Raw genomic sequence first — 11752 nt, 5'->3', positions numbered from 1 at the left:
GCTGACTGACTAAGATTTTATGTCAACTAAGGTTTCTGATATAATAAACTTATTTATTTGTTTTCTCTATCAATTCTGTATTGGCTATAGATATCAACAACAGGAGGGATTAGGGAGGGGTTGGTTGCTCAAAACAGATATAATGAGAAGTGACGGTCAATAGTATAGGAGCCCTCCAGATAATAAAACCATATAAGTATATATTATTTATTTATTTACACAAATGCATGATATTCATGTATACACATATACATAGATGTATAGAATAAATGTATAAAATAAATAAATAAATGCACATCTATGATTTATTTTCTATATCTTCATCTCACCTTTTTGTTTGGCTGGATTGTGAGAGTAAATTTGTTGATGTAATAGAGGAAGTCCTGGTCTTAGAGTCAGGAAGACCTTAGTGTAAATCCAGCCTCAGATACTACTTCTGTGACCTTGGACAAGTCACTTAACCATTGTCTATCTGTTTCTTTATGTGCAAAATAGGGACAATTATTAACATGTCCTCCGCATGATTATTGTGAGGTAGAGATGAGTTAATATTTATGACATGCTTTTATTGCTAAATAAGTGATAGTTATTCCTTTGAGGATTCATCACAAAATAACCTTCTTTGGAAAAATTTCCCTATTGTCTCAGCTACTTAGCCTTCAGCTTTCAGTTTCCCTTCCATCTATTCTCTATCTTTTTTATATGTACTTATTTGTTTTCATTTCTTTCCTGATAGAAGGTAAGCTCCTGGAGGACAAATACTATTTTTGTTGCCTTTCTTTATATACCCAGTTCTTACGAAAAACTTCTCAAATCTTCCTGAGGTAAACATGACATATTTTTTAAAAATTAAGAATTCTTTGATTAAATGATTTTATTTCATTTTAATATTGAACATGGATTCCATATTAAATTATGATAAGTACCAATAAAAATGAGTGAGGCCTGGCCTATAGTACCATACTTTTTAATAGAATGGAGTTAAAGTCAACTAAAAAAAATCAACATTTAGTCCTAGAATGTAGGATATGTTCAGGGAATATTAGCACCTGTGGGGTGAGAGGGACTGAGTCCTTTACAGAGATGATTTTTACCTTTGGTATCCACCTGATTCATCTAACTCTTACCTGTGGCTCTAAGAAACTGTAGCAAACACCCAGAGAAGGAACACTGGGATTAATGTGGACTACTTGCATTTTTGTTTTTCTTCCCAGGTTATTTTTACCTTCTGAATCCAATATTTCTTGTGCAACAAGAGAACTGTACGGATCTGCACATGTATATTGTATCATAGATATACTTTAACATGTTTAACATGTATAAGACTGCCTGCCATCTAGGGGAGGGGGTGGAGGGAGGGAAGGAAAAAGCTGGAACAGAAGTGAGTGCAAGGGACAATGTTGCAAAAATTACCCATGCATATGTACTGTAAATAAAAAACAATAATAAAAAAAAAAAAAAGAAAGAAAAGAAAGTGTAGCAAGCACAGCAGCCATGCCCGGGCAAACCATTTTGTCAAATAGGTTAAACCAGGTTGAGGATTTCTGATAGGTTTCAAACCCAATATGTACCCCAAACGTATGAAGATTTCCCCTGGTGGAAGGGGAGGATGAAAATAATGTTCCAAATAGCCACAAAAGCAGCTGAAATTGGCATTGTGCACTGTTTAAAATCTTGGCTAGACATCAAAAGACTACAAAGTCATCCACAGAATTTCAAGCCATCACGAATCGCTTTGATTATATACTACCATAGAACAATGATGACTCTGGAAGAGAGTGTGAAGCTGATGACTTTGTGTATCTTTGCCTCACTTAAATCCAATTTAAGCATGAATCAATAGATGCCACCCATACCATTTTTTTTCTATTTTTACTTATCCCAAAGTCCTGTGATGATAGGCAAGTGATGAAGTAGTTTTCTTCTCAAAAAGCAGCCAGGTGATAAAAGTTCAGATCTTTTATTATCTCCAATATAGCCCTGTTAGCTTAGAGGCCTATCTCTCTGCTTGGTTCCAAGAGCTCTCTCCAAATGTCTTTAAATCCAAAGGTCTGGTCTTTCAGCCTCTGCCTCTGCTTTCTTCAGCCTCCAGCCAGCTCCAGTCTTCATGTCATTCCGGTGAAATCTCGACTTGTAGCGTCTTCCTCTGAAGAACTCTCCGACTGGCCCATTGGCCTATTTATGCTCCTTCCAGAGAGAGGGATTATGGGTTTTCTCTCATAGTGCTCTCTGGCCCAAAGAGCTTCAAGGGAGGTATGAACTCATTGAACTCCAATGAGTAAAGGTGTGAACACAAGCCTTGTATTAATTAGTTCTACTTAGTGCCTTGTTTCAGGTTCTGCCCAAAACATCTTCTTGTAAGATTAGATCAACTCTAATTAGTTAACAGTTAGTAAGGATTCCAACAGTTGGGGAAGCTACACTGGGGCCAATAGTCACAATCCTGTCAAGGAATAGAGTCATTTTTCTGGAAGCAGTAGTAAGATTTGGAAACCCTCTCAGTATTTGAGCAGCCTTTTTAGGATTGCATACTCTCCTCAAAGTGCAATGAAGGGACTAGAAAAGATGGTCTAAAATTTTTCTGCTTGCACAAACCTGGCTGTGGCAGGTAGGCATTCTACCCTGCTTTTGGAATGAAGAAAAATGTACAAAAAACTTCTGCAACAATGATTCTAGTCACCATCAGTATGATTTGTTTGCACACTTATAGACAACACAATCGCCAGTAAATTTGAAATACAAACACCTCTTGTTGTGAGAGAACTTAGTATCTAAATAGCAGCCTCGAGTGAAGAAAGGCTGGCAGATGAAGTCCAGTTTACTGAAGTTAGAACTGGATACACATTTTTCTGGAGTGGCCACAGTGAAGGGGAATGCAATGGAGTTGGTATAGGTTTTGCAATAAAAACTAATCTAATCAATAATCTTGTAATCCTACAAAAATGAGTCATTATCATGGCAGTCCCATGATAATGCAATTGCCATTTGCAGAAAAATACCGTGCCACCATCATCAGTGCCTATGCTCCCACTATGACAAAATCTGGTGAGGTTAAAGAAACATTTTATTAAGACCTGGAAGCACTTTCTATTGATGGGCCAAAAGATGATATGTTTATAATTCTGGTTGACTAATGCTAGAGTAGGCTCAAACTACAAATGTGGCAGGGAGTTCTTGGAAAGAATGGAGTTGCAAACAGAAATATCAATTTACTACTGAAGCCTTTGCATCTCATGACCTTCTTATCACTAACACTATCTTTAATTTATCTAAATTCAATAAAATTTCATGTATGTATCATCATAGAAAAATTGGTATTTAATAGACTATGTGATTGTAAGGAGAAGAGACAGACAGTATGTGAGAATGACAAAGGCAATGTGTGGTGCTTAGTCCTGGACTAATCCCAGTCTTATCCTCTCCAAAATTAGTATTCACATTCAAAACAAAGCAGTAGTTCCAAGGCAAAAAGCCTACAAAAAATAGATTAGAATATTTCTCTCAGCAGGAACAGTTTGATGCTAACTTGGAGGAGAAGTTGAGCCAATGCACAGTTGGCAATAGTGGACCAGAAAAGGAGTGGGAAGCTTTTAGAGATTTGGTGTAAAGCACCACATTTGCTCATCTGGGTCAGAATACTTATAAACATCAAGACTGGTTAGCTGAACATGATGAGAAAATTCAGAAGCTGATAAATGGAAAATGACAACTCTACAGTGTGTAAGAGCAGTAGAGTTTGTCTCTCTCTAAGAAGGCAACATTTAATTCTACCAAATGTAAAATATAAACAAAGTTTAGAGAAATGCAGTATTCTTAGCTCAGTAAGAAGGCAGATAAAATTCAGTTTCATGCTGATAGTACCAATCCAAAGCTCTTTCCTGATATCTTGAAGACTGTTTATGGACCAAAGACTATGCAATTCAACTATTCAGTGATGATGGAACCATATAGATTAGTGATAAGATTATGATCCTGTAAATATGGGCTGAACATTTCCATAGTGTTCTCAACAGATAACCATCAACCAATGATAAAGATATTGGCTATTTATGTTAAATTGAAATCAATTCTCCCCTAGCTGAATTTCCGACTTCAGAAGAAGAGGTTTTGAATGTCACCTGATGCTGATTCAATTCTAGATATGGTGATGGTGGTAGTGGTGGTGGTGGTGGTGATGGTTGAGTCCACTGCTTAAAAAAATGCTGATTGAAGTTTTCCACATAATATACCAAGAGGAATTTGTCCTTCAGATGTTCAAGGACACCTCTATTGTTCATCACTTTAAAGCTAAAGGAAATATATTGTTCTGTGACACAATTGGGCTATGTTTCTCTCTCTTAATCATTGCTGACAACATTTTTGCAAGAGTCCTGCTTAATAGGTTTATACTTCATGTAGAAGATGATCACCTACCTGAGAGCCAGTGTGACTTCAAAAAGGGTCAAATCATAGTTGATAAGAAGTTTGCTGTTCAACATTTCCAGGAGAAATGCCAGAAAAAGAGCAAAAGGTCCCTATATGCAAGGTTTGTAAATCTGTCTAAATCCTTGGATACTGTCAGTCATGAAGGCTTATGAAAAATTATGTCAAAATTTGATTGCCTAGATAACTTTAACAGTATTTATCAGTATTGTTCAACAATTTCACAATGACATGCTCAACTGGGTTGTGAATAATGAACAATGTTCTTGTTCTTTCCCAGTCACCAATGGAGTGAAACAAGGATGGGTGCTTACTCCCATAATTTTTAACATGTTTTTAGCCTTGTTGTCAAATGCCTTAAATGAAGTCAATACAGCATCAAGATTAGCTATCACACTGACAGTCACTTATTTTACTTGAGAAGTCTACAAGTCAAGACTAAAGTGGAATGTTGGTACATGATATATTTTTTGTTTGCAGATAATTGTGCACTCAATGCAGCCTCTGAAGCTGAAATGCAACAAAATATGGATTGATTCTTTGCTGCTTATGCTAATTTTGGCATTACAATCAACACCAAGAAAACACAGGTGTTCGATCCGCTAGCACCACACCATTCATACATGAAACCATTCATTGGTTACCACAAAGAGACAAGTTTTGAATGCTGTGGTAAATTCACTCACCTTGGCAGCATACTTTGAAGGAATGACAAATTAATAATGAGGTTAATGCATGTATTGCTAGAGTTAGCTCAGTGTTTAGGAGGCTCTGAAGGAAAGTATAGGAGAGAAGAGATATTAGGCTGCCTACCAAACTGAAGCTCTACAGAGCCATTGTGCAGACTTCATTGTTGTATGCCAGTATTTCAGTGCCATGCTGAGAAACTGAATCACTTTTCTCTGAATTGTCTTAGAAAGATTCTGAAGATCACCTGGAAGGAAAAGGTATCAAAAACTAACATCTTTTCTCAAACTAAATTTCAAAGTTTTCACACTCTGCACAGGGAGAGCAACTCCAGTGGACTGGATATTTTGTTCAAATGCCAAACATACACTTGTCAAAAAGAATATTTCATGGAGAATTCACATAAGGCAAGCACTCATAGTAGTCAAAAAAAGCAATACAAAAACGTTCTCAAATTCATTCTCAAAAACTTTGAAACTGACTTGTGACATGGGAGATGCTGGCATAGGACCACCCAGTTTGGAGTGTTCTAATCATAGAAGGAACTAGGTTGTAAAAGCCTAGCAGACTTGCATTAGCTGAAAAGAAACACAGGATGTGCAAGAGAAATTAGAGAATACACTCCCAAAATACATATGGGCTATTTGTGCCTGATCTGTGGTAGAGCATACCAAGTTTGTGTTGCTCTACTTAGCCATAGCCATACATACTGCAACTTGATTCTAAAACAGTTGTATCATTTTGGTCCTCTTTGATAATAAAGGACAATAACTGCTTTTTTTAAAATAAGGCATGAAATTAGAAAACGGGGTTACAAGGAAAACAAAGAATACAAGTCCTTGCCCTGGAGGAGATGAGAAGTGATGAGCAATAAATTAGGGTGGGTGAGTAGCCATGTGAATGAGGAGACAAGATAGTTGTGGAAGAGTTTTTGAAATTTTCAACAAAAGTTCGAATGTTTTTTTTTTTTTTTAAAGGAAACAAAGATTTTGAAACTCATTTTAGTAAATTCATTTAAGCAAAAGAGGTTAATAATTTTTAAAGTTTTCACACTTAAAATGATAAGCTTCAATTATGTGGAAAATTACCTTGTGTAGAATACCTCATTCCCCAATGATACCAGATAAATGAAGCATTACTGTAATAATAATATTTCTGCTGACAAGGCAGTGTATTTAGGAAATTTAAATTCTTGCTGTCTCTAATGGACCTACAAGTTTCTTTGTGGAAAAATGTGGTAATACAGTTTCTGACAGAGTTAAACCAGAATTTTTTTTTGCAGTGAAGGATGATAATTTTATTTTTATTCCGACCTCATTTCTGAAAGAAAAATCCTCATTTGCTATGTTATTTATAGCGTCTCCACACAGAGCCTTTTTTCATTATTATTTAATAGCGATTAAAGCCAACTAAGATACAAAGCACTCTTCTGTTTTTTCTCCCTTTTCTTAACATTGTGTTATTTATTGAAGATATATTGTGTTGTTCTAACTCTTTTTTAATTAAAAATTCTATTTCTTCTCATTTAAAATACTTCTAATAAAATTTGAGACTGTAAAACTCTGGGAAGTTTTGTATTGATCATAAATTAATCTGAAAATGCCATTTGGAATTTGGTTTACTGCTTTGCCCATTCATGACAGTTTCAAACCATTGTGTGTGTGGGAAGCTATTATAAGATATAAATGAGTCCCTTTTTTTTGAAATTTTTAGGAGACAATCATCTTAATTGCCTTCACTTTGATAAATAAAATGATTGATATAAAATAAAATGGGATCCTCAAAATTCAGGAGTTTGAAGCCTGAATAGAAGGCTTATGGAAAACAGAAGTCAATTTGCTAATATCCCTTGCAAGTTTTCTTAACCTGGGGTCTATGAATCCTTTTTATATACTTTGATAACTCTATTTCTATTTATTTACTTTCCTTTGCCATTTTATATATTTATGTATTTCAAGTCATTATTCTGAGAAGGGGAACTATGATACAAGATAAAACTAAGAGTTCTGTCTCTAAAGTTAGAGACTGTGGGAAATGCTTAACAATTGGATTTCTTTCATGGGGGGATGCCCACTAAACACTTCTAAACTTAATATGCATTATTAGCATTGGCTCTATCACTTTCTTGTCTAGACATTCAGCAAAACAATCAAACCAATCATTTGCTGAGGTATAAATGCTTACACTTACAAGTTAATAATTAACCATTTGGTATGAGCAATCTCTAGCACATCCCTAAAAAGTCTTCAGTTTAAAAATCTTCCTTTCCCCTTCCTCTTTCCCAATTATGCCCTCCAAGCCAGAATTAACTAGGAGAGGTTATGATTTTCATTATCACACTCCCTTAGCTTTAGCAAATGCTCTTGGTTATAGTTTTGTGTTTTAAAATGAAATAATTAATGAGGCAGCTAGTTGGTGCAGTCAGTAGAGCACCAGCCCTGGAATCAGGAGGATCTGAGTTCAAATCTGTTCTCAGACACTTAACACTTACTGATTGTATGACTGGGCAAGTTACTTAACCCTTATTGCCTTACAAAAAATGAAATAAAATAAAAAGACTTAGGGTAGATGAATGTTTAAACTTATTTCCCATCTTGTGACTCTGACTTTATAATTGTCATTCTAAGTGCCTCTATCCTGAGTCAAGCAGAAAAAAAATGATGACCAAGCGAGTGGATTTATAAAAGAATATGTTATATGAATACCTTCTCTTGATAATTTGAATATAAAATGAAGCCCTGAAGTTATCAGTAATGAATTTTATTGGTGATTTGCATTTTTAGTTTTAAAAACAACAACAAAACTGGCACTGATCATAATGTCTGATGCCCGGGTGATTTACATTTCTTAATTAACCCAGATAGCTTGGTGGATCAGTGTTCTATATTGCACAAAAACATTGACTGAAATGTAGGAAATCTTTATTTCTTTCTGAGAGGTTCAAAATGTGTTTAGCAGAAGTGCATAAATGTACATTAGGACACAGTAATTCAGTAACTAATCAAGGTCAGAGAAAAAAAAAAACAGTATATATTTTCTAATGTATTTCTACTGGAAAATTTCTTCCACAAGTGCCTCTGAGGTACTTATTTTAATTTTCCTATTGTGGTTTGTAATTACTATCTGGTTGATAAGAATATTATTCCAAATAAATTGTTTCTGCTATTGTTCATCTGATTGAAAATGCCCTTTGTTTAAACAAAACAAATTCAGAATACTAAGGGCTACTTAATGAAGGATTGAAGAATTCAATAAGAAAATGTCTTCATGCTTTGGGCTTTGTCACCTTTAGTTAAAATTTATTCTTTTTTGGGCAGATAATTTGCCTTCACTGATTTTGCATAGAAGTAAATATATTATGTGAACTTTTGTGTAAATACTAAGGCAAAGAAAATTTGGGCTTATTGCCACACTAATAAATCACTGAATATGCTGACAAATATGTAAGAAGCAAGCAACCCAAACTATGCATAATTCCTGTATTTGCAGGTATAAACATTTAGTTGACTAGCTATCCAGCCCAAGGCCTTTTAGATTGGGTTCTTAGTTCAAATCCATATTATAACACAAATTAATAACAATGATGAAAGAAGGATTTTTTTAAAACAAGCATTCATATATTCATGAACTTATTTCTTTTCTCTTAAATCTCAATTTTATAAACAATAAAAGTATAAAGTTTCAAATGAATTTCAGGAAACATTACAGAAACTAATGGGTAAGGCAATGTATTAGTTGGGATGGAGGGAATGAGGAAATATAGATGCGAAACCCCAAAATGTGTTTTCATTGACCTTATTTATTTACTCTTTATATTCCTTGCTTTTCTGGGGATAACCTCTAATCCAGTGGTGCCAGATTTAAATAGAAAAAAGCCTCTGAACTATCCCCAATATTATTCCTAAATTTTGACTTTAAAAAGTTACATATTAAATTTATCTCAATTCCATTGTATTTTTATTTTATTAAATATTTCCTAATTATATTTTAGTCTTGTTCAACAACTTAGGGCCCCCATGTTTGACACCTTTGTTCTGAACTAAATAGGAGAAAGTCAATGAAGGTCAATATAATTTATTTGTGTAAAAAGTTTTAATAAAGAGCTGTGTTTCTAAATTGAAAAATACACCTTGAGTTTTACACACACACACACACACACACACACACACACACACACACAAACACACACACGTACATTCATATGCATCTATGGAAGATTATACTATGTTTGTTTGTATTTTGTTTCTCTGAAGGTGTATAACATTTTTCTCATAAATCCAAGTTTTTCCATATTTTTCTAAATTCATTCACTCGTCATTTCCTATATCACAGCAATACTCTAACTTTGTATAGTCTAACTAGTTTAAGGAGTCTAAAACAATATTGATTAATATGGCGGACATAAAGTGTAGTTTCCCTATGTTTTTTTTTTTTTTTTTGTTAAATCTATTTTAATAACTTTAACTTTGTCTGAGATCATGATTACTACCTCCACTTTTTTCACTTAATAAACTCTACTACTGGTTTTTGTCTTATATTTGTATTTATCTCTTATTTCTTATCCTTCCTGACTCCTCGACTTTATTTCTAGCCACTACCTAGACCTTCTATTATTTAATCTGGTCTCCCTCCAAAGATAACTCCATTATCATTTCCACTCACCCTTTTCCATTGCTATCAATTCAGATGACTTTTAAAGTCTTCCAAATATATGTTATTCCCCCTTTATCCCATTTATATATATTTTTCTATATACCCTTCAACTTTATTCTCATTGCTGCTGCTTCTTCTTCTTCTTCTTCTTCTTCTTCTTCTTCTTCTTCTTCTTCTTCTTCTTCTTCTTCTTTTTCTTCTTCTTCAATACAAATTTAGAAGATTTTTATTCCCTTCTTCTTATTAGTTTGGAGATTTTTATTTTTTGTTAATTAAAGCCTTTTATTTTCAAAATATGTACATGAATAATTTTCAACATTCACTCTTAAAAAACTTTTGTGTTCTAATTTTTTCCTCCTTGCTCCCCATACTCTTCTCTAGAAGACAAGTTATCCAATGTACGTTAAAAATATAAAATACTTCTATGCATATTTCCACAAATATCCTGCTGCATAAGAAAAATTGTATCAACAAGGGAAAAAAATAAGAAAGAAAACAAAATGCAAACCAATGACAATGAAAAGAGTGAAAATACCATGATGTGATCCACAGTCACTTCCCACTATTCTCTCTTTGAGTGCAGATGACTCTCTTTATCACTAGACCATTGGAATTGGCCTAAATCATCTCATTGTTGGAAAAGTACCATGTTCATCACAGTTGATCAACACATAATCTTGCTGTTGCCATTGACAATGTCCTCTTGTTTCTATTCACTTCATTTAACATCAGTTCATGAAGTCTCTCCAGACCTCTCTGAAATCATCTTGCTGATCGTTTCTTACATAACAATAATATTCCATAACATTCACATACCATACCTTGTTTAGCCATTTTCCAGCTGATGGGCATCCAAACAGTTTCCTATTCCTTGCCACTACAAAGAGACTCTCCACAAACATTTTTACACATATGGGTTACTTTTCATCTTTTATGATCTCTTTGGGATACAGGTCCAGTAGAAAAAGTTCTGGATCAAAGGGTTTGAATGTCCTTTGGGCACAGGTCCAAATTGCTCTCCAGAATAGTTGAATCACTTTACAATGTAATAGTGTCTCAGTTTTCCCACATTTCCTCCAAATTTTATCATAACCTTTTCCTGTCCTCTTAGCCAATCTAAGAGATATACCGTGGTACCTCAGAGTTGTTTTAATTTGCATTTCTCTGATCAGTAGTGCTTTAGAGTACCTTTTCATGTGACTAGAAATAGTTTCAATTTTTTTTAATCTGAAAACTGCCTGTTCATATCCTTTGCCCAAATGGGCAATCAATTGGAGAATGACTTGAATTCTTATAAATCTGAGTCAATTCTCCATATATATTTTAGAAATGGGGCCATTATCATAACCCTTTAATGTCATTTTCCCCCTAATTGTTTCTGTTCTAATCTTGTCTACATTCATTTGGTGTGTACAAAATCTTTTAAACTTAATATAATCAAAATTATCAATTTTGCATTCAATTATATACTTGAGTTCTCCTTTGGCCACAAATTCATTCCTTTTCCATGATCTGAGAGGAAAACTATCCTTTCTTCTTCTAATTTGCTTATAATATCAAGTTTTATGTCTCAATCATGAACCCATTTTGATCTTATCTTGGTATAGAATGTTAGTTATTGGTCAATACCTGGTTTCTGCCATATTAATTTATTTCCAATTTTCCCGGCAGTTTTTTAGTGACTTCTTATTTCCAAAGCTGGGGTCTTTGGGTTTGCCAAACACACGATTACTATAGTCATTGATTATTTTGTCCTGTGAACCCGACCTATTCCACTGACCAACTAATCTTTTTCTTAGCCAGTACTAAAATAGTTTTGATGACCACTGTTGGAATCCTTACTAACTGCTAACTAATTAGAGTTGATCTAATCTTACAAGAAGATGTTTTGGGCAGAACCTGAAACAAGGTACTAAGTAGAACTAATTAATACAAGGCTTGTGTTCACACCTTTACTCATTGAAGTTCAATGAGTTCACACCTCCCTTGA

Source organism: Antechinus flavipes, chromosome 3, assembly GCF_016432865.1.
Source record: "Antechinus flavipes isolate AdamAnt ecotype Samford, QLD, Australia chromosome 3, AdamAnt_v2, whole genome shotgun sequence".
Taxonomy (NCBI): domain Eukaryota; kingdom Metazoa; phylum Chordata; class Mammalia; order Dasyuromorphia; family Dasyuridae; genus Antechinus; species Antechinus flavipes.
The sequence above is the reverse complement of the archived record's forward strand: the minus strand, read 5'-3'. Positions refer to the sequence as shown.